The 23,294-nt window shown below is 38.9% G+C and overlaps 1 non-coding gene across 1 annotated transcript; it reads left to right on the plus strand.

Annotated features, from left to right (window-relative positions):
* Window positions 1-23,013: 23,013 nt before the first annotated feature.
* Window positions 23,014-23,087, plus strand: trnai-aau (transfer RNA isoleucine (anticodon AAU)). The gene has a single exon. It is a non-coding gene; the product is annotated as a tRNA-Ile (tRNA).
* Window positions 23,088-23,294: the final 207 nt, after the last annotated feature.

The raw sequence follows: 23,294 nt of genomic DNA on the forward strand, positions 1-23,294 counted from the left end.
AACTTTAAATGTTTAAGGTGTGGCATCTTAAATAAATTGATAGAACTGTACATCTTTTTTCTAACGTTACAATTTGAGTCTTAATTTACATCTCTTATCAGTGGAAGATGCACTTGCTCACACCTTTCCTTTAGATTCCTTTTGTACACACTACAGACTGTGACCATGAGATGCTTGAATGAAAATTGAACATTCACCCTTGTGTATGAGTGCCGAATGTTAGCTAATGCCTCATGATGAGCCTATCCTTGTTGAGTTATTTACTGAGATCATTCTCATAGCAAGTTCATTACACCTTGTGTACTTGTTGTAGTGCAGTGAGCAGTTTCAATCTTATTTACAATCTTAGTTATCAAAGACTCATTCCACCCAACCACAATACATCAGAGAGCTGTTTTGCATGTCAGTGCATCTTCACCTTGAACCACAAAGTTAAATAGCTTTTAGGCCTGGTTCAGGCTTCAGTTCTTACTTCACAGTATTCTCACTGCTGAGCTGAGTATAGAATTCATTTTGTGAAAATAAATGTTTTCCCTCAGAATAGGGAGACATATCTAGAGTTGTGGGGCACAGCAGAACCACTTCAAACTGGCTGTGTTTGAGTGCTGTCATATAGATTAGGTCTAGTGGAGCTCATTTGATGGTGCAGATAAGAAATTTGGGTAACATTACTGAAGGGCACTGTTCAGAGTGCTAGATGACTCCCACATAAGCCCTTAATGACAATTGACATAAACATACTTGAACATTTATAAATGCTTATGCCAACAAGCATCAGCTGACATTAAAAGCTGCTTTTGACATCTTTGATATCAAGTTAACCTAACTAAATCTAGTGGCACATTTTTGGTAAGATTAGGAGATGTAATAACACTAGGTGGGGAGAAATTACATCACACATTATAACAACTGACTTTGCAGTTATGTGTTTGTTTGTTTTTTTTAACTAAAATTAAATTACATTTTAACAAAATGTTTAATTAATAAAATCTTTTATTCTTTAATCCTTTAATGAACCATCATGTTCTTCAGGTCAGTGAAGACCTGCCAAAAATACTGCGGGTCATTGTTAATCTGCAGCATCTTGCCACTCATGCGGTTAGCAATGTCCAGGGATCGGGCCCAGAAGGCCCCTTTGTTTTCCTCCACCAGGAAAGCTTTGGCTGGGTAACTGATCTCCTCACACATGTAGGAGCAAGACACGTACAAGCATGTGAGCAGCACGGCCTGCAGCTCCTCCTTGGCGGCCACCTCAGCTGAAATGATGTCACGGCACAGCATGAAGAGAAAGACCACGGTGCCTGGAATGAGGAAGCTTTGCTTCTGCCATTCTGTCAGTGTCACGTAGCGGTCCACAATGCGCAGCCCTCCGGAGCCCAATGCAGCCCAATGCGCGGACCCTCCGGAGAACGTCTAAGGGGTACACAAGAGTTTAATTCTTATAAATTTTTTCAAGGGCAATTATGGAAACAACCCTCCTTTTTTTCCATATTGTTCTTTGTAGTTTCCACCATTATGCTCAAATTACACATGACATTATAAAAGCTAGTCACCTATGAACCTATGGAAAGTCGATCAGCCCCCGTTTAAAAATGGTAAGCTTTTACTGTCACGGTAATAACATCACGCACACGCACACATAATGCTTCGACTGTCATGCACTTTAAATATCTTCTGAACGTTATGGAGGGTGTGCATAGTTACCAGTTCCCTTCATGCAAAAGGGTTGTCTTAGGTTACTGTAAAGACTAATGCGTATTTGGAATCCTTTCTTTTGCTGAGATGTTACTTGCTCACATGATACTCAAAAATGAGCACAATCATTGAAATACGGATATCATTGCATACAGGGGTGCCTAGCCAGTCATGAATAACGGAATATAAAAGGCTGAACAATCTACTATAAGCAATTGCATATTTCATTAGGTTTTTTTTTTAATAAGCTGTAGTAATTTCAGGAGCTCAGGCAGGGGAATATTTATATTCCCCTAAAAAGTTGAGGGTGGAATTACCTGTCAATAAACAAAGTACAGAATAGAAAAGCAAAACTATTCTGTTGCATCGTCTTTGAAATGACTCTGCAAGGAAAATGTTGATATGAATAAATGCTTGCATTCCTTTCTGATACAAGTCAAAAAATATCTTTAAAGTGGCTCAAACATAAGAACTATGGGCATTCCTTCACAAACATATACAAACCAATGAAAAAATCTCCCCTAATATGTGTATATACACAAGTGTCTGTGGGAGCCCCAAAGCTATATTATGCATTCGAATAACAAAATATATATCACAGTCCCTACAAAAAATGAAAGTAAAAAAGCAAACAAACAACAAAAAGGGGAAAATCATAAATGAAAATATCCCAAAAATAATTTACTAATGTCATGTTTGTAAGCAGCCGTGCTTTCCTGCTTCCTAAAATGGTGACATATTTTAGGTACTCAGGCCACTGGAAACAAAAATATACACAGCAGTTCTTCCACACATTTAGACGAACCTGATTTTTTTGTTAGATAAATATGTCGGTTATGACCGTTAAAAAGACCTGAACCAAAAAAATGTTTGGATTTTTATTCGCTGTCACCTTTCATCACGGGCAACATAAAAATTCACACTACTGCAATATCGCTAACATGTTACTGGCATAGGAATAAGACAACTGAGCACAGAGAGAAACCCAGTGTTATGACTACAGATGATATAAAACCTGATGAAACAAGCTTGACAAGCAGCAGTTCCGTTTTTCCGTGAAAGTATCAAGCACAGATGAAGACGTTTCTATGGTTATCTCAGTTTTATAAATATTAGTCTATAGAGTTGGGCTTAGTACGTGAATAAAAGATGGAATTAAACATGCATAAATTACGGTGTCCTGGAAAACCCATCGTGCTGCAAATACACAAAGCATATTCATCAAAGTGGTAACACACTTTAGAAATGCGGTGCAAATTCAGAAAATGCATACAACTTCAGGAACAAATCCTGTCACAACACAACGGAAGTGCAGTTTCCGGAGGACACGGAAAGGGGTGGACTTCTATGAGATTAGCGTGAAGTCTATTGGAAGTAGTGACAACTGAGTAAAAAGGGTTGTTTTTTTTCCAGTTACCACGGTGTTATCAAGGATAGGTATGTGATACAGAATGGAAGACTGACCTATTCATGCTCTGCATTCTTGCATATTTTATATTTTATAACATGCCTTAACATGGGATGGAAATCCCATTTAACACAATATGCACTGTTTTACAGTCAGTGAAATAAGTAACATTCTCCTTTTAATATATATATTTTAAATGTTAAAATTCTTAACTATATCAGTGTTTTAGTTAGCTGCAAAAATGCCCCCATATTGAAATTTGTATTTCTAATGTCACAAGAACACTTTACTGACCTATCTCTGCCTATTCAGCCTATAGAGGTTTAGCACACCCACTTAAATTGCCTTTCTCAGGCATTTCAGCTCTGAGTACCTTTTGAATGAAGCACAATACAGGGCAGCCAATCATAAAGGAGCTCATTTATCTTACATCCGTCTTAAAGGTGCAGTAGCAACAGGTGCCTGTTGAATTCCAAGTGATATATATATAGAGGTTGGAAATTGGTTGTGTAAAAAAAAAAAAAAACAGGCTGAAAAGGACTCATTTCTGCTCTGTGAATTGGGAGAAAGGGACAGTGTGTGGAAGCCCAACCCCCGTCATATAGGTTTGCTTCTAACAGTACCATTACCATCACCCACTCTGGTGCACTAGTTTGAGTGTATTAGAACTAGTAGCAATGCTGAAGCATTACATGTATCTATAACAAATATTCTGACCATGATGAAGTGATAGGTTTGTTAAGGCAAACTGTGTATGCAATACATGTTGCTTAGGTCACTTGCTCTAATTGTACACAACTCTAAATCTACACAACTGTACATTAGTTAAAGTCTACACAGTGTCAGTCATGTGAAGTACAACTGAGAGTTCCCCTGTTGTATTCTTCCAATGCACATTTTCACAATCAAGTTCTGCGTAAGTGGGGGCAAAATAATATGAGCTTCACATCAAAGAACATTTTAAACAAATGGACTGATGACTATATGGCTTACCCAGTATAGCGAGAGTTCTATATACACTCCAATTAAGACTGACATTCTATACTTGACCTGGTATTTACCGTTTCATCTATATTCTAATGTTAAAGAGCATAAAGCTAAAACACCAATACAATGTCATTGTCTAGTCCATTATGAACTGCCAGTTATATGTATGCTAGACATGTTTATAACAAAAGTGCTGAGAGTTTAACATTAAAGGACCCCAGTAGAACTAGACTACCTATTTGGTTAGGGCTGAAATTAAATCCAGCAGGAGCTTAGATTGTAGGTACATTTTGCAACTCTGCTACTACAACAGCACTTTGTCAGTGTCTTAAGACTGCATATTTACATGCAATGGGTCATAATGTAGTTACGAACATTCCAGATATTCAACAGAATGTTTAAGAACTGCACATCCTGATGAACAAAATGCAGAACAAAAACACACAATTCAAAAATACTCACCATTACTCACACAATACTCACCATTCAAAAACAGACACCTGTGCCAAAGTAGTGAAACACATAAGAATATTGATTGTGTAAAATGTAAAGAGGAAGTCGCACCGTTAAAAGTCCCCTGAGTTATTGTGAGTTCCACAGTGGTGTGGTAGTCTATAAGCCTATAAAGGGAAGGAAACAGTGAGGTTGAGGTGCACAGACTAAAGAGGCATCTTAATGATAGCGTGCTTTTTGAAATGAAGAAAAACTGAGACATGTCTGAAATTTTTTAAGCCACTGCCTAGCCACTAAACACTTGCAAACAACTGTACCCTGTTTTAGCTGAATTTAAAAGAGCAACTTCAAAAATATATATTCTTAAATTAGAAGAGTTCAGATATCTGTTCCTCTACCAGCAGTGGTCATCATTTTTGTTTTTAAACCCGCTCATTAGGGGTATAATACTACCAGTGCTGTACCTCAATAAGAATACTTCAGACTGTATCTTGAAACCATAATATTGAGATTACATTAGATAGTAGGCTGATGTTCTTACATGACTTTGCACTTCAGTTAAAAAAAATAAAAATACAAAGAGAATCTACATGCCAAGCCATATCCCTCAACGATGAATGAGGGAGAATGGGCAGACAAAGTTACAATGTTCCATATGTATGAAAATTGTACATTATAAATTTGGAGATCGGTGCCCTGTAAATAATATCACTAGACAAAAAGAATAAGATTTAGCATTATCTAATTCAAATCTAGAGCTGAGGAACAGTGCTATATTACGCACAGTGATTCTTGTAGTTGGTCTGATGCTTCTTTATAGTGAAGTGCCTGGTGCTTCTATGTAGAACCTGAATAAAGGAAAACATAGACCAAGACTTTATTAAGACTACAACAATGAAACAGCACATTGGCCATCTCTTGGGTCCCTTGCAATTCTCACTAGGCTGGATGTCATGACATAGATGTAAAATCTAATAATACTAAGGAGAACTTAAAGGATTCATTTAAATTTAAATAAAAAACTTAAAAATTACATGCTAGTACACCTGCTTCATTATGACTAGTGGAGATGAGAAAAGGAAAAGCACAGTTCATGTTGTGGTTAGTAAACTTCCTGTGCCTAAAACAAAAATAAATCCAAAGAAGCAGTGCAATCACTTACACAGATGTTCAGGAAAAAGAAGATACCCCCCCCCCCCCCCCCTTTACATTTGTAAGGATATTTTAATGCACATATTGCAACAACCGACATTCAAGTTGCTGATTTTTTGATGATCTCATCTGTTTTTATGAAGGAAAACATAGGAAGATACAGTAATCAGCAACAGAAAAACATCTGCCTAAAAGTGAGTTTATATCTGTTCTTCTAACTTCATGACAGACTGCATTTAATATATTTAAATACAAATGAAAGCTACAAAGCACTGCAACCTTTAAGTCTGCTTTGCTGAGAACTTACCCATCTATGGTGTCTGCTTTATAAAAACTGACCAGAACCATTTCTTGGTCTCAACATGCAAATGCAGTGATTTCCCTGATGCATGAGTGTGGAGTACTTTCTCTGTACAAGCGTACTGCCCCTGCAAGGTCTGGTGAAGTCTTTCATACAGTAAAAGAATATTGTAAAAGGATATTGATGAACCATGTAAATGTATTTATTTCTCTTATATTTATTTTTATTAGTGAAAGAAAGAAGATGCACTAACCAGTGGAGGCTGCTAAAAAAATGTACTGCGTATGACTGTTGTCATTTTCTGCAATCATTCCAATACAACCTAACACATACTACTAGGGGTCTGTGAAAGAGCCAATCATTATTTAATTTGCATTAAAAATCAACAGAATAATAAAAGACAATTATCTCTAGTTGCAGCTCTAATTTGTTCTGATAGAAGGGACAGTATGCATAATTAGAAAAATATTTGAATCTTTTGTTTACTGCAAAAGATGGCTTGCATTTTAAAAGTTAATGCAATGGCCTTTTATTATCTAGCCAGTTCGCCAGAACCGCCACTAAAACACACAGCTGGTTAGCTAGCTAGCTAACGTTCACAAGCTACTAGCTAAACAAGATAGCGAGCTAACAATTAGCGAACGCTCGCCACTTCAATTCACTAGAACCACTAATCTAAACCACCAGGTTAGCTAGAGAACTAAGTTAACGTTAGCTAAACGTTAACTAGCACTATCTATTAGTCACTATCTTAACTAATTCATTGGTACTATAAATGAAAAACTAACACAAAATACACAGTACACAACTTGACTAGCTATCTACGCGCCCACCTCAGGAAGCTCCACAGTAAAGGGCAGTTCACCAAAGTTCTCTTGGGTGGATCAATGAAGCGCCATTAGGCTTCAGATTCAGGACGCTGATTGGCTACATTTATGTTGCTCTGCGCGTGTCTGGTGTCAGCAAGTGACCAATTGTAAGTAGCAAGTGAAAGTGCACAAAGTTTCACACAATGTTTAGCATGACCAACGACTAAACATTAAAAAATAAAATGAAATAAAAATTATATATATATATATATATATATATATATATATATATATATATATATATATATATATATATATATAAAAGCTGTATACGATCAATATTCATTTTTTATGTTAACTGTGTGTGTTAATATTAGGCTAGTAATATCCTGTGGTTTAGTCTACTATCTAGCAGGCTTTCGAATCCTCTTAAATGATTATTTAAGATGGGACGAGGCACGATGAAACAGTTTTATTTCTCTTACTAACACGCAACACATACGACAACCTCGCAACTCAAACACCAACAACACGCACTACAACACAGGAGACATATATACACACAAGATGATTACACCTAACACAGAACAGGTGAACGACACGAGAGGGCGTGGCCACAGAGACGAACACACACGAAAACATGAGGAGGGGGCGGGGCCGTGACGTGCCAACAGGTTACTACTGGGATAACTCTAAAGGTAAAGTGAAATGATCTATCTGTATATTGATGCTTTAATCAGTCCAGTGGAAACTGGTTTTGTGTACATTTAAATAAGATAAACATTCAATTTGCCAGTGTTTTATTTCCAGGACATATTGTAGCTATGTATACGTTTGAAATTTTGACTCATTCTGCAGGGCCTTATGATTGGTTTAATGCTATTCTAGAATGTTTACCAGCATTCAGCAGAATATTGGTAACAGTAACCAACTGTAAACAAAACATCAGGCAATTTTCAACAAGATATCAATCGTGGTTTCAGAACTTTGCTACAAAAACATTCTTCTAAAACCATCTTCAGAAATGGTAATGTTTTTCTTAGGATACAGAACTTTTGATGTAGGTTAATGATTTAAAGTGTGACAGCATGAAAAAATTGTAAAATGTTCTTTGGTTCATGAGCCTAAGAAGTGATGTTTAATCTGTTGTCTCAGAACAATAGGAAACGTACCTCTACAGGTCCATATGGCCTCCGAAGGGACATAATACCTTCAGAGCGACTGAGGGATTACTTGGTGGGGGGAGTTTTAGCATCAACATGTAAAGGTACTGAGAATGTAGGCACAGAGTTCTCAGTACAGGTGCTTAGCTCCAGACTGGACCACACTTACAGCTGCACCTCCAAGTCCATGAAAACTCCTCAGATGAGGGTGGGCCCTAAGCCTGTCTCTGAGACGCTTGTGTCTGACTGCAACAGTGGGCAGCTAAGCAAGGACGAACCCCTGCTGATCCACGGTCACAGAGAGCAGGAGTACCAGAAAATTTACAACTCTGTGGTGGAGCCTATGCTCAGAAGTTCCTCCGGTCAGGCCAAGCCCTACAGCCTGGAACTGGGCCGCAGGATCAAGCAGCGCCTGTGGGAGGCGCTCCACTGTCCGACTCTGCACGAGGAAGTGAAGCCTGATGGACAGTTCCACGTGACTGAAAGCTTCTCCACTCCAGTTTTCAACAGCTTCGTGCCGCACTTTGAAGTGGACATAAGTGAAGAACCCATGCCTGAACAGCCTAAGAAGAAAAGGCGAAGATACTGACTTTATTATTATTATTGTGATTGTTATTGTCATCCTTGTTTGTATTTTTACTATTATTCTTATTATTCTTGTTCTATCAATATCTATATTATTGTTGTTGTGATTATTATTATTATTGTGATTATTATTATTATTGTGATTGTTGTTATTAACTTTTTATATTCTATATGTAGAGTTTCTGTATTGTTTAAAATTTGTTTAAGCTTTTCTTAATTTTAAATTTAGTCATTTAGTCTGTCCCTTGTTAAATAATTGTGTAATAGTTCATGACATGTCATTGTAATAATATTTTTTAATTATTTTTGCATTATAATACATTTATTGTAAATAACAATAACTTTACATGTTTAAGGTGTGGCATTTTAAATAAATTGTTAGAACTGTACATCTTTTTTCTAATGTTACAATTCGAGTCTTAATTTACATCTCTTATCAGTGGAGGATGTACTTGCTCACACCTTTACTTTAGATTCCTTTTGTACACACTTCAGACTGTGACCTCGAGGTTCTTGAATGAATGTTGAACATTCACACTTGTGTATGAGTGCTGACTGTTAGCTAATGCATCATGATGAGCCTATCCTTTTTGAGTTACTTACTGAGATCATTCTCATAGCAAGTTCATTACACCTTGTGTACTCGTTGTAGTGCGGTGAGCAGTTTCAATCTTAGTTACAATCTTAGTTATCAAAGACTCACTCCACCGACCAAAGCCTCTTCTCTTAGACAACATGACAAAACCATCGCAGCTTGAGAGCAAAAATCGAGCCTCTTAAGAGGTGTTATGTTCCACAGGCAGATTGACATCTTAATGCGGTTCACATGAACTCAATTTTCTTTGCATACATGTATATTGCACTTGTAATGTTTCTGATATTTCAGCCTTTCATTTCTCTCTTTACATGACAACACTGTAGACATTTCTTCCAAAAGCACTGAATGTTATTCTGAACAGTTATAGCTTTTCTCCATTCATGTACACAAAGTCCAGTATGTATCGAAATGTCATCAAAAGAGATATCTGTTGGTAGCTGAACATCTCCAACTTGTACAATGTGATGTTTCTTCTTTGTGTCAAATGAACTTAAATATTGAAACATCCAAAAAATACTGGTGTTTGGACCCATGGAAGTACTTTCATGTTACCTCTGATAGCTCATTTGGTACAGCAGAGAACTGCAGAAGTTAAGACTGTAATCCTTGGTCTGCCCGTTCAAATGCGGCTCGAAGGAAGTTTGTGTTTTCACCTAAAATCTTCAATTTTACATGAGCGAAAGAAGAGGACTTTCCAGGACCTGGAATCGAATCAGCCGCAGCGGTCAGACCGCTGAATCCTAGCCACAAGACCACCAGGAACAAAGCTGCATGTTTCTCCTGACACAAACATTTTTCAAAGTCTGCAGTCCTACTATACTGATGACATTTGGATGCATACTGGACTGGGTATGCATGAGAGGAAACGGGCCATTAAACGAGTTATTCATCTTTCTTTTTGTTTTACAAAAAAGATGAAGTTTTTAAGAGTCAGGAATTTTTTTACCCTCTGGAATCACTCAAGAAAAGTGGGAATGCTAGTGTCACTAAAACATGGAAAGAGCCATTATTGGCATTTCTTGTACACACAGGGACAAATCTTCAGGCAGAAATAAAGGGGTTAGGTGCTGTTGGCATGATAACTTCAGAGTTTCAAGAGGGTGGGGATGGCATTCCATTATACACACACACACACACACACACACACACACACACACACACACACACACATTTATATATATATATATATATATATATATATATATATATATATATATGGCTGGATCGCAAATGTAACACAACAGCCTGCTGCCAATGTGATATTTTAGAAATGTTTTAGCATCTCCCACTTGTCCTGATCAGGCAGACCACCAGACAAAGTGGGCCTTTGTAATAGGATGTTGCCATCAGAGCTAAAGAGTTTTAAGAGGAGGAAGAACATTCATTATATGCAAACTGACTGGATCTCACATGATACTTAGCATGCTTTAACACTACACTGCCAAAGGAGTTAGCTGACAGATGTGTCATCATTCCCCGTTCACTGAAGGAGTTCACTGTTGGAAAGCTCTTAACATGTCATGTCAGTTACGATGTCCTGGATTGGGGAGGATGACCAAACCAGACCATTTGGGCCTTTGTGTCGCTTGAGAAGACTGGCACACAGACACCATATCAAAGCTTGAGACTTATTTTTCGTGTCCTGAATCCTTCCTGAAGTAGCTAGGAAGCTTTGCTTCTATCCTGAATAGCTCAGTCAGTAGAGCATCAGACTTTTAATCAGAGGTCCCTGTTCAAGTGAAAATATTGTTTTTTGCCACTAAAGTGTGCTTGAGAAGTTTCTTGAAATACCTCTAGATCAACCTAAGTCAAGGGACAGGACCCTGTTGCCTTGAGCCTTGCCGATTAAACTGACATTTCACATCCGTTTCCCCCAGGTTAGGCTAGCTAGTTCTCCTGGCAAGGTTGAAATATCAAAATCCTTCCGACTTTAAAAAAAATCAACACTTCTGAGCCTATCATTTTTGAGTTAATTACTGAGATCATTCTCACAGCAAGTTCATTACACCTTGTTCACTTATTGTAGTTCGGTGAGCAGTTTCTATATTGGATGAGAGAAGGAGCAGACTTGTTCAAGTCACAGAATCCATTCACACTTAAACAACAGGAGCTTGTCAGTGGAGGGTATACTTGCTCACACCTTTCTTTTCAATTCCTGTTGCATAAGGGAATAAGGGACAAGGGAAGTCATTTTGGAACAAACCTGTGAGGCAACTGTCTTTGAGGCAAAGTGTCTGTATCCAGGGAAGAACATGCGCATGTTCAAGTGCTTGCCCTGTACTTCATTCTCTGAAGTTTACTGAGAAAGACCTGACAGCAGTTGAACACGTTTGGTTGTTGTCTGCTACCTTGTCTCTGTCTCTCTCTGTGTTCGCATGATAGGCACCACTGCATGCCATGCACCAGGCCTCCTTTCTTGTGAGGCTGTCCCTCATGACATCTATGGAGTGCATAATTGAAGACTAAGTGAAAGGATTCCCTTAAGATCTGAATACCTTTGGTTGTTGTCGTACATCGTCTCTGTCTCTCTCTCTATGTGTTAAATGCAAACTGCTCAGGTCATGGTTTTGACAGCTTCTAGTATTTTCACTAGATCCAAAGCAGTGTCAAACCTGTTTTTACATTTAAATGTTTTCACTTGGTTTTACATTTTAATGTTAACAAAATAAGAAACAATACACATTATAAATGTTAGATAGCTACATATTTGTACTTCTTGTACAAACTAAGAAAATAATAGAACACTAATTTAGTTATGTGACATATTGACACCTGAGCAAGACATGGGTGAGGGATAAAAAGGCAGGATATTAGTCACACAAAGCACTGCCAAAAAGTTTTAAAAACACAGATGTGGGGAAGCTCATGAAGACAGGCTCAGCTTTAGTCCACAGTATGCTAAATGGGAAACACTGGAGGATGGTACATGAGGGGTTTAAATAGGGAGAGAGTTAATTAGAAGCAGGTGATCGTGATGGTTGATAAGTGTGTGATTGTGAACCGAGCAGTGGTCGTGGTAGGTGATTTGTGCGGATATGTGTGTACGTGTCTGTGTCTGCGTTCCTGGTTCGGTGCGGACCAGAACCTGACAACTTGTTTCCACTTGATATCAGAATTAGTTGAAGAGAATAGCTGGTCCTGTCCTTTATTGCAACTTAAATATAAACATGCTTTTGAGGGACCCTCTGGAGAATGTCTGAGGGGTACACAAGAGTTTAATTCTTATAAACTTTTTCAAGGGCAATTATGTAAACAACCCTCCTTTTTTTCCATATTGTTCTTTGAAGTTTCCACCATTATGCTCAAATTACACATGACATTATAAAAGCTAGTCACCTATGAACCTGCGGGCTTATATAGAAGGGAAAATAAACTATGGACTATTTGTGCTCTGCATTCTTGCGTATTTATTTATGCTAGGCTGTACATAATGCAGCCTTAAAAACATAGGATAAAAATCCCCATGTAACACAATTCAGGTTCTGTCTAAATACATGGCTAGCTAGCTAGTTATTTTACAATCCCATTTAGAACATATATCGTCGTGAATGTCCTGAACAAAACACGCTGTACCTAATCCCCATAAATGACATATCTCTCAATGAATAAAAACTTGTATGCTTCAACAGTATACAGTGGTAGAAATGGCGATCACCTTTAAAAGGATTTCTTACTGTAGGCCTATTATAAACAACATGGAGGAAATTTAAATAAAAATACTTGAGTCAGGTGTCTGTTGAATTCCGAGCGATATATATATAGAGGTTGGAAATTGGTTGTCTAAAAATGAATTGTGATTGTTAAGTTACATAGATGTAAGTGGACATGAAGGGAAAAAATAGTGTGGGTGCCAAGTATGGTGATTGTATTTTTAAAGCTGTAGGAAATGTTACATTCAGAATGTTTGTGAGACAAAAAAAAATAAGATATAATTACTATCCATGGTATAATTGACTGTGTTGCAGACAACATAGGCAGGGATTAGACTGAAAAATGTCAGAGTATTTTTAATGCTCTTTATTGCTGTCATCAGTGGTTATGCAGCCATATCCTCCCGAGCAAGTACGGCTTCTAATCCTAACAGTTTGGCCGCCTGCAGACACAAATACCGTGTTGAGCAATATTTAATTACATCTACTTGAAATGCATATTTAATTGCATTGTTAGTATTTATGGAAAACAAGTGTTAGGATTGCTCTGCTCCATTGCAGACTTTCTCACTCTAGCAACTGTGGATTCCATCTCCTCAATCAGTTGGCCCATATCATGTTCACAGGAACCATATTCCATCTTTATAATAGAAATCAGTTTCACCTCCAACTATGAAGAGAAACAGTGTTAAGCAATATTTAATTACATCTACTTGAAATGCATAGTTCATAGCATTGTGAGAATTTATGGAAAACAAGCGTTAGGATTGCTCTGCTCCACTGCAGACTTTCTCACTTTAGCAAACACGGCTTCCAGGTCCTCAATACACTTATCCCTCTCATTGACATTCATATCTTTAGGTTCCACCTGTAGATATGAGTAGAAATATTGTTGAACAGTATTTAAATACATTTAATTGAAATATGACTTTAATTACATTTTGATACATTTGTAATTTATAATTTGTATTGGACTGGAAAGGAAACAAATACAATTTTTATCGCATAGCCGTTATCACATAGCCTGCAGGCCTAATGATGTAAAAATGTGCCCCCAAACATCAAATGTTCAACAGAAATAACAGGACCTGACACACTAAGGTACCGTAGACCCATTCAAATTGTGCTATTGGAATAATAAATTCCAATGCATTCAGTCATTTTAGCTAGTGTTGATTTTGATTCTTGCCACAATTATACTAATAATCAGTGTTACAACTCAGCATGCAAAGTCACCGAACAGTCGACTGTTAATTCTATAGTAAGGAGAATGTAAAACAAACAAACAAAAAACCCACCAACAGTATTTTTTTTTCCTGTAACTGACAAAGATTGCATATGCTAAATGTATGCTTTTAATAGGACAAGACAATGAAAGCCAGCCAAACAACCAAACAATCAGCTCAGAGCTTATTATGAGGGAGGACTAGATGAGAGAGAACTTTGACCTGTGGAGTGGATGACGCGAAGCAGCGGCCTGCAGCCGATCAGGGGCTCGGGCTGTGGGACTGAATGGCTTACCTGTGGAGCAGTAGGGGTAGTGCAGGGACGTCCCACTGGTGGGCTTGTGTTCTGGCTAATGCCTACTCCTGACATGATCTCCTCTGTGATATCCTTGCCATCCTGGTTAGGGTCTCGGATACGGATCTTAGCGAACAGCAAGTTATTTGCATCTAGTCAATCCACAATTAAATTAATTTCACCTCTGAGGCATGGGGAATACTCACTGTTTTCTTTACCCTCTTAGTGGGTGGAGGCTGCTGAGCTGTATGCACTATTATGGATGGAGATTTGGTGTATATGATCTGGCCAGGATAGTATGAAGGCCCTGCCACTAGTGGTGACCAAAAAAAAGCACTGGTTTCAGTTAGAGAGCAAAAGAAAAACCAGTTTCAGCCAGCAGGAATACCCAGAAGAAAGGTCTCTTTATCAGTGAGAGCACGCATGTAGGTTTCCCAGGTGGGGGTAGAGAAAGCGAAGTCCAAACTCACCATATGCTAGTGGGCAGTCTGCAGGAAAGAGCCCAGGGTAGAATGTACTGGGTCCTGTGGGCTGGACGGAGTACTGCTGGGGATGTCCCACGTAAGGAAGGCCACTGTGGTGATACTGAGAATGAAACAGAACAGCAGAGGTAAAGGGCCTAGCACCAGACATGGCCATTCATATAGGACACTCCTAAAAGAGATATTCAAAGCAGTAAACAAACAAAAAATACAAAAACATTTAGTTTTTACACTGAAAAAAAACTAAACTAGAACTTCTCATTTCTGCTTCCAAGATAAAACATATTTTTATCTACACATTTTAGGAGCAGTTTATTTATTGCTGGCCAACCTGTTTATAGACAGATTTTCAACCCATTTGCTACACTGTGTACATATTTGCACAGGCGCTTTTCTCTGCTCTGGGTACCTGAGGCACGTAGTACTGGAGTACGTAGTACTGTGCGGTCTGGGATGAGGTGAAGGGCATGGGCGTCAGGAACATCATGATGGGCTGGCCGGACACGGGTCGAAAGGAAGCGCTGTTAATTGGAACGGCAGGCTGGGCTGTCTGCATCTGAGGGATCTGGAAAAGCTGGGAGAGGAGAGGAGTGGAGAGTGAGGGTCACAGAGCAGCGTGGCGTATGCCGCAGCAGCCGGCTCAGACGCTCGGAGTGAAGACTTTAGTCAAGAGTTGAGTCGTGGACTCTACAGCAGTTGTACTGGGAATGTTGAGGAGATATATACATAAAAAAAAAAAGTTTAAAATTTAAGGGATTTTGAATGTCCTATTATGCTAGGCATGCAAGATACAAAAAGAAAACCTTTCAAGAGTCTGTTTCACATGCATGGCACTAATACAAGGGTGAATGAACTAGCATGAAAAATTAAACAATTACAATGACGGATGCAGCTAATTAGCCATGATTGCAGGAGAGGGGATATATATGTAAAAGACAACTTATCTTGAATGTAAATTTGTACTGAGAACCTGAGTCTATCAATGCCACTGCTGACAAAATATGACATGAGCTAGAATTCAGAATGTGACAAAACCCCCATCCCAGTTGGCTTTGATGCTCAGAATGGGAACATAGTGAGGGAATTCCTTCTACATGAGAAACAGTAAAATGAGCCTAAGAGGTGATTCTCACATACTGTCTCCCACCGAGCTGTTGCCATCTTAACATTTTCTGGACATAAAATCCTCCCTCCAGCAGTTATGCAGGCAGGCAGAAATGAACCTTTGTATGGGCTCCTGGGTAATGGAGCAGCCATACCATGTCCAAAACAGATTATTAAAAAGCACTGGAGTCCAAAGAAAATAAAGAGAAACAGACTAAAATAGACTAAACATAAAAGACTAAACATAGGTGCTGGCATCCTCCGAACTGGGGAGCAGAGTGGAGCGCAGGTGCACCACTGAGCTACTGGAATGTCTTTCAATGCATTTTTTGAAGACTGCAAAATTACCTGAATGGATCTCAATCCTCCCTTGAATATTGAAGCAGGAACGAGAGAGAAGCTAGTGGAAGAACGCACTAATGGGTGTGGAGGGTCAGAGAGACTGTAACACGCTCACATACACTGGCACACACAATTTAAACAAATCTTTAAACAAATTTAAACCAAAACAAGTTTGTTTGTTTTTTTTAAATGACGGAATTGAACACTGTTGTTACAGTGGAATTGTGAGGTCAGAGGCAGAGCAAATGTGTTCCACTAACCTTCCTGGCCCTTTAAGTGCACTACTGCAGATAGACTGAAAACAAATTTCACCTAAATAAAATCACACTGTAACACTGAAAACATAAACACAGACAAGCACTGAATGAGTGGTAAAGGGCATTAAAGCCTAAGTATTACATGGAGATCACCGCTCACATTTTCAATTCTTTCCTTTGACAAAACAACTCACATCAACAGCCAAGGCACTGCACTGCCTTTCTAAAAGGAGATGGCAGATGGCACTATCAATTAGCTTCACTCAAAAATGGGAGAAAACAAGGAATGTGGCATGTTATGCGCTCGTGCACATAGTTCGGTCACACGTCTCTGCTATGGTCTTCCAACGTACACTGCCCTTGATATGAGGCAATATGGCAACCTACTGTAAGCTCAACCTTGGGTCATGATATCATGCAGAGTCTTCATAATACCCTATGCTTCTGTGCATGTGCTAGTCAGATTCAAGCTCAAATATCGTCTCTCTCAGCTAGCACAGCCCGGCCTCATCTGTAAATGTTGCTGTTTTGTATTCACAGAGAACATTTATCCAAGTATGTGTACAGGTCAAAAAGTTGGGATGCGGCTGGGAGACAGGAATCCATCTGCCTCTGAGATTGATGTGTGAGTTGGGGAGGGGAGTGCAGTGGCTAGAACACTAAACTTGGTGAGGTTTTACCACAGGCACACAGAGGAGCATGCAGCATACAGTGGGAGGTGCTGCGCTGCGGCAGCGGACATTAGCTGCTGGTGGGCAGGATGAGAGAGCAAACTGGGGGTGGAGGAGGGTGGGGGGAGCCAGGCAGAGACTGTGGGGGCAGGATGCGTGCAGACGCATGTCACATGCTGCAGGAATCTGGACCATGTTGCTGACAAGTTCATTGAATGTTTTGAAGCCAACTACAGCACATGCATGTCTGTGTTGTATCTGGGCTTGGTGGATTAGGGTCAAGGAAGACTTATTTTTAGCTGAAGATGTCTATCAATAGCAACACACTTAACTGCAGATAACCATATTTACTGCTAAACTTTGGCTGACATCTCAAGTGAGGCGCACTTCATACAGAATGAATACAAGAGTTAATTTACTGTCTTGTGCAGTTCAATATAACAAGCTCATGGTTCATTGCAGGTGGAGCCACCGTCCTTGTTGATTGAAAACCTTAAGAAGCAGAAGCAACAGTCCTATTCCAAGCTAGAGAAAAAAGGCACAGGACTCTCACACAGCAGACTCTGAAATGGAGGATCTCTCACATTAAGATATGGCTATGCAGCCTTGAATTTTTATCTCCAGACATTCTTGTGTGGTTCCTAGATTTTTCCCACATTCCAGTCCTTTTCTCAAGTACACTTTAAATAGAAAATAAAGTAATTAATTGAAGGGAATAGCCGGTGCCATCTTTATTCTGAGCTCAATGTTGCATACAGACGAGGTATTGACCACAGAATGTCTAACAGTCTCAGGTGGGTTCAATATTTATACATTTTCATCAAGTTACAAAACCATTTTTTTTTTTAATTGTACCTTTAGGTGGTATCCTGGCCTCAATCCTGGACTTGCCACAGAGGCCATATTTGGTCATTCTCACTTCCTGCTTACTTCTGAAGCCTAATTTGGTCTTTTACAATTCCTGCCATCATATTATTACATCAATAATTTCATTTTATTACCTCACTTGAGTACACCTCTAGCTGGATATTGAACCACTTGGTTGTAATCCTAAATGAATCATGAATGATACAATCAAAGGATCACTGCTTGAAGCCAAGCAAAAAAGTTAGATTTTTCACATTCACAGACATGAAGAACCAGCAGGACGAATCAAGACTCATGTGAACTGTGTGGGAAAGTAGACTTTTCACATACTGTAGAACAAAACCGCTTTGATGAAGTTGTAAGCAAAGAGCTATTAAGAACATAAGCCTGTGTAAATCCTGATAAGCAATTGTAGTTCAGAAGTGTTTGAATATGTGTATTGTTTGTTTGTATTTTCACAGGCCAAAAACAAGTACTGATTAGCAAGATTTACTACCTCCCAGTACACCATTTCTTTTTACTGCCTGAGTAGATGTTGATGGAAGTCAAAAGGGCAACAGAAGCAACAGCCATCTGGTGGTTGCTTCCAGACTACCAGATCAGCTTGATATTCTCTATTGCCTCTCTCTGGCAGAATACCCACCAGGTCATTCCACATTTGCAGTTTTGGTGATGCTCTTTGCTTTGGCTTCAGTGTCACTTTGGTGGGCTTCTTTGGGTGGGATGATTCCCCCGCTGAGAGTGTGCGGGCTGTTGTGGAGAGAGGATGTGTCTCCAGAGTCACATCCAGACCCACATATGGCCAGCGCAACCAGAAAAGCACAGGTGAGGAAGGCAAGGCTTCTGAGAGCTACCAGCCAAGCAGGTGTGGACAGAAAAGAGGTGCTCTGTAGCAAAGAGAAAGGAAGCTGATTGCTTGGTATGTAAAAGGAGAGAAACCTGGAAGCTGGTGTGGATAGTATGAAACCCACCAAAAATGAAAACAACAGCTTCATTTGGAAAGAAAACAAAACAAAAAAACCCCAAAAAACCCACAAAATGCAGCAAGAGAGAACAGGTCTTTGCTTATCTTAGATAAATCAATGTTTGAAATAATCAATGCTTTAAAAAGCATGGTAGCCAGGAACAAAAAAGTAACCAAAAGTATTCAAGTATCCATTTTTTTATATCAATTTTTATCTCTGACAAGGAAGATGTGGAGGGGAACCTGGGAGCCTGTTGGACAGGGTAATGAACTGGATTGCAGGCTCAAACACTGTATGCACTTATATGCACTTGAAGGACAGTGTTCACTACCAGTTCCGTGTACGCCTTTTTTTCTATCGTCACTTTGTATCAACTGGGAAGGAGCAACTGTCATTCACACCCAACAGGAATGCAGCTAGATGTGATCTTGAGAATTCTTGGCTATAGAATCGCCAAAAACTATCTTAAGCACTTTAGCACCATTCTAAGACAACCATTGACAATAATTACTCACCTTAATGAATTCTTTGTCTGCATCTTGGCTGCATCTGAGCTGGTGGTTGAAAAGCAGGGCCCGCAGCTGTCGGTTCTGGTGCTGGATGTCATACTGCTTAGCTGTCTGACAGGCCCGCACAACTCGTAGGTCTGTTCAAGGTGGCACTTGTACACCTCAATTTCCATCGTAATTGTCCTGTACAACCATTAAAAATTTGACAGAAGTTAAAAAACAGCAGAACGGTTTGTTACAACTGGAAAAAAATAAATAAGAAAATATTGTTTGTTGTTGTACATGAAAGTCAGAGAGCCATGAGGATAAGCCCTCTTGTCCAAAGTTCTGATCAGCAGTTATGACCTCCTAACACTGCAATCAAAATGCACGGGCAAAAGATGCATTACTGAAAAAACACTCTGCACATCTGGATTTCATGTCACCACAGTCAAAGTTGAAGGCTTTGTTCGGTGAAAAGAAAACAAATGTATCAAAGTTGACGTTATACTCAGTAAGAACTCAGTACAGTAAGAAACTGCAAAATACTCAGAAAACTCTGTGCATGAGTCAGTGGCTCAATAGTCCAACTAAAATCAGCCAGGACCACAGTTTAGTTGGGTTAAACATGAGTCAACTAAATCCTTAGTCAGAGAATGATATTCTGTCTTTGCTGCTTACATGATCAGCTTCTTTCAAATAGCCATGTAAACTTAGTTATTTAGGAATAATATCAAACTACATGTGGGCCATCAGATCCTGTTTGCCCTTGAAGACCCACTCACAATCTTTGCCCAAGTCCAGCACTGGACATGCATTACCTTGCACAGTTTCACAGCTCTGGCACTGCAATCAACAATGCATACGTCTTAACTAAGAAGGCAACAGTTCAAATGGAAAACCTACTTCCTCTCTGGGAGTGAAGGAAGCCAGCTGCTTGATCTTCAGTGTCTGGTTGAGTCTTGGATGCATCAAGCACAGGGACACCAGCTGATACCCCATGGTTGAGGTGCTCCATATATTGTGCAAGGATCGGTTCGTTATAATCACCATTCTGCATTTTTTAACAGCAGCAACAGCATAAAATGGTTCAGGTAAGGGTGCATCATTGGAAGACTTTCACTAAAATATGTCCTCACCATGTCTCAAATACAGCAATACCTCTTAGAAGCCATTGTACTGCACACAGAATGGACAGTCTCAGCAGTTTCTGTTCTCATATGGAACCTCAGTGTTTTGATTACAGAACCAGCAATTCACAATGACATGAACTGGTTTCTTCCCATTGAATAGGGAGTTTATATATATAACTGAATTTGATCAAACTATAGCAATGATTGTGAGCAAGGAGCTTTCATTTTACAGCCTAAAAATGAAAGTGGCAAATAAATGTATGTTACAAATAAACCAAACTTGAAACGTTATATGAATAGCTTCATGTTGAATATACACAGTTAATCAGTCATTACAAACTACATTCTATTAATACAGAATGTTTATGAAAGTTAATTTAATCTAATTAACAATAAATGAACAGTCGAATATTGTAGTTCAAACAGTCCGATAGCTGTAGTAATGGCTTAACTCATTTTGCTTATTTAGAGAGAACGATACATTTGAAAACCCACAGGTTTGTGAATTTGGGTCTCTAAATCATACAAAAGTAGGTTTTCTATTGCTGAACAGTTAGCTAGCTAACAAACTACCAGCACCTAAACGATCAAAGTTGAAAGCTGAACAATGAAATGGTTCCACAAGGAATGGTTTATAGCCCCGAGTTTGACACTCGCTGACCTCAACTGTTAGCTAGCTAACTAGCGTATCGCTGTGATAAAGCGATACAATCTTTAGCAATGAGGACATGAATAAAGTATCTTTTACAATTTTCACAATATTGTTAAATTTAATTTGCTGGCATTGGAGGTTATTAAATATTCACAATATCAATAATAATTCCTTGGCTCACAGAATCAGACATTACATTTTTGCTGTTATGGCAGCTGTTATAAAGATCATATTTATACAGAACCCTGTTCAGTTAGTGCTAGTATTGAGGAACCATTGCATAACTAATAGCGGTACAGAGACAGAAACATCATGTGTTCAGATGAATAACTGGATGTGTGTGAGACAGTCTGTGAGAGGTTTGCATTTGTGTGTTGCATGACTATGAGTGGGAAAACCATATAAAGGTAAAAACATTACCTCTGCAACAAGGATCTCTTCTATTTGAAGGAAAGGTTTAAGTTAGACACAGTCTCAACAGAGTAAGTTAAATCTGTCTGTGTTAAGACCAGTTGACATATCAGTGGTTTATCACTGATTATGTCTGCCACTGAGATACCACAAATTAAGCTTTCCAGATTCCAAGACATACAGTTGTGCAGTGTGAGCCATACATCAATTTGAAAACTTCAAAAGTCACGTAATGTGTGCATGGCATAAGCGTATTAGCAGGTCCCGAAAACATTTGCTATCAGAAAGGATTTCATCATAGAAAAAAACTACAAATTCTAGACTTGAGAATGTGAGCATCAATCCCACTAACACTCACATACTAAAAGAGCACTCTACCACTTGACCTAGTTCTCCTAGAGTGGGACTTGTTTGCAGATCGGACAAAAGCTGAAGACACAGTGGAATGGCAATTCTCTAGGAGATCATACCAAATCCTGCATCCACCCTAAATATTTCATCTAGCTGTGAAGTCAAAAAAGCTTATTCCTGAAATGACAGGAATAGTTCTTGCAGATTCTGATATGCTATGCAAACACTATAAAATGTGAGCTATGTTAGATCTGGCAGCCATTGGCTCTAACTGTCTCTTTTTATTGAGTTAAGCAATGCTTACAGAATAACTTTCTATGGCTTCAAATACTTCCAAGAATTAAACCTTGCAGAGCTCTGTAGCTAGACACATTGTCTCTGTAGGTTTGACATGTTCATTTGACAAACTAGCTAAAATAGCATCTTTTGGTTTGAATAAATTGCCCCTTAGACCCAGACAAAAAATTGCTCAAAATCTTTTTGCTTATTCATGCAGCAATGACACAGATTTCCAAAGAAAGAGGACGTATGGTTAAAGCTAGAAAAAAATGCCTACTCTGTGCTCAGGCAGAAAATCTGATATTTTAAATATGTCCCTAAAAGGTTTATATTCCTTGGCTCACAGAATCAGACATTACATTTTTGTTGTTATGGCAGATTTCATGGTGTAATAGACAGCACTATGTAACTCGCAGCAATAAAGCTCAGTGGACTTTGCAATTGATGATTTCGTCACTGTGTACAACTGCACTGATTTGCTCTTTAACAAAAGCTTCTCCACATTTGCTTTTGAAGTTTAATTCAAAAGTTGGCTGCAGAATAACCATTTGTCAGAGGGAACAATAAGTGTCAACTTTCACCTATGCTCGGTCGAAAAAGTGGCCGTAATCTCGTTGACACCAAGTCTACAATTTCATGGAAAGGTTCCCTTCAGTGCTCCACCAAAAACTGCGAAATGAACAGAGAAAGGCCGATTAGCTCAGTTGGTCAGAGCGTGGTGCTAATAACGCCAAGGTCATGGGTTCGATCCCCATATGGGCCATGTGGGTTTTGTTTGATGAATGACCCCTTGTCAACAAACCACCTGTTTGAACTTGTGTTGCTTATAACATTGCTTGTAAATCACAATCTGCTAAGACATGTTCCAAGTACATGAGAGTGTGTTCTTGATTACAAAACTTTACCCCTGGATTTGTGCTTGTTTACAAATCTTGGACAATGCAGAGAAAAGTATGAAATCAGAGGGACT

The sequence above is a fragment of the Electrophorus electricus genome, unplaced genomic scaffold (assembly GCF_041902795.1).
Source record: "Electrophorus electricus isolate QZ-2024a unplaced genomic scaffold, ASM4190279v1 Scaffold76, whole genome shotgun sequence".
Classification (NCBI taxonomy): Eukaryota; Metazoa; Chordata; class Actinopteri; order Gymnotiformes; family Gymnotidae; genus Electrophorus; species Electrophorus electricus.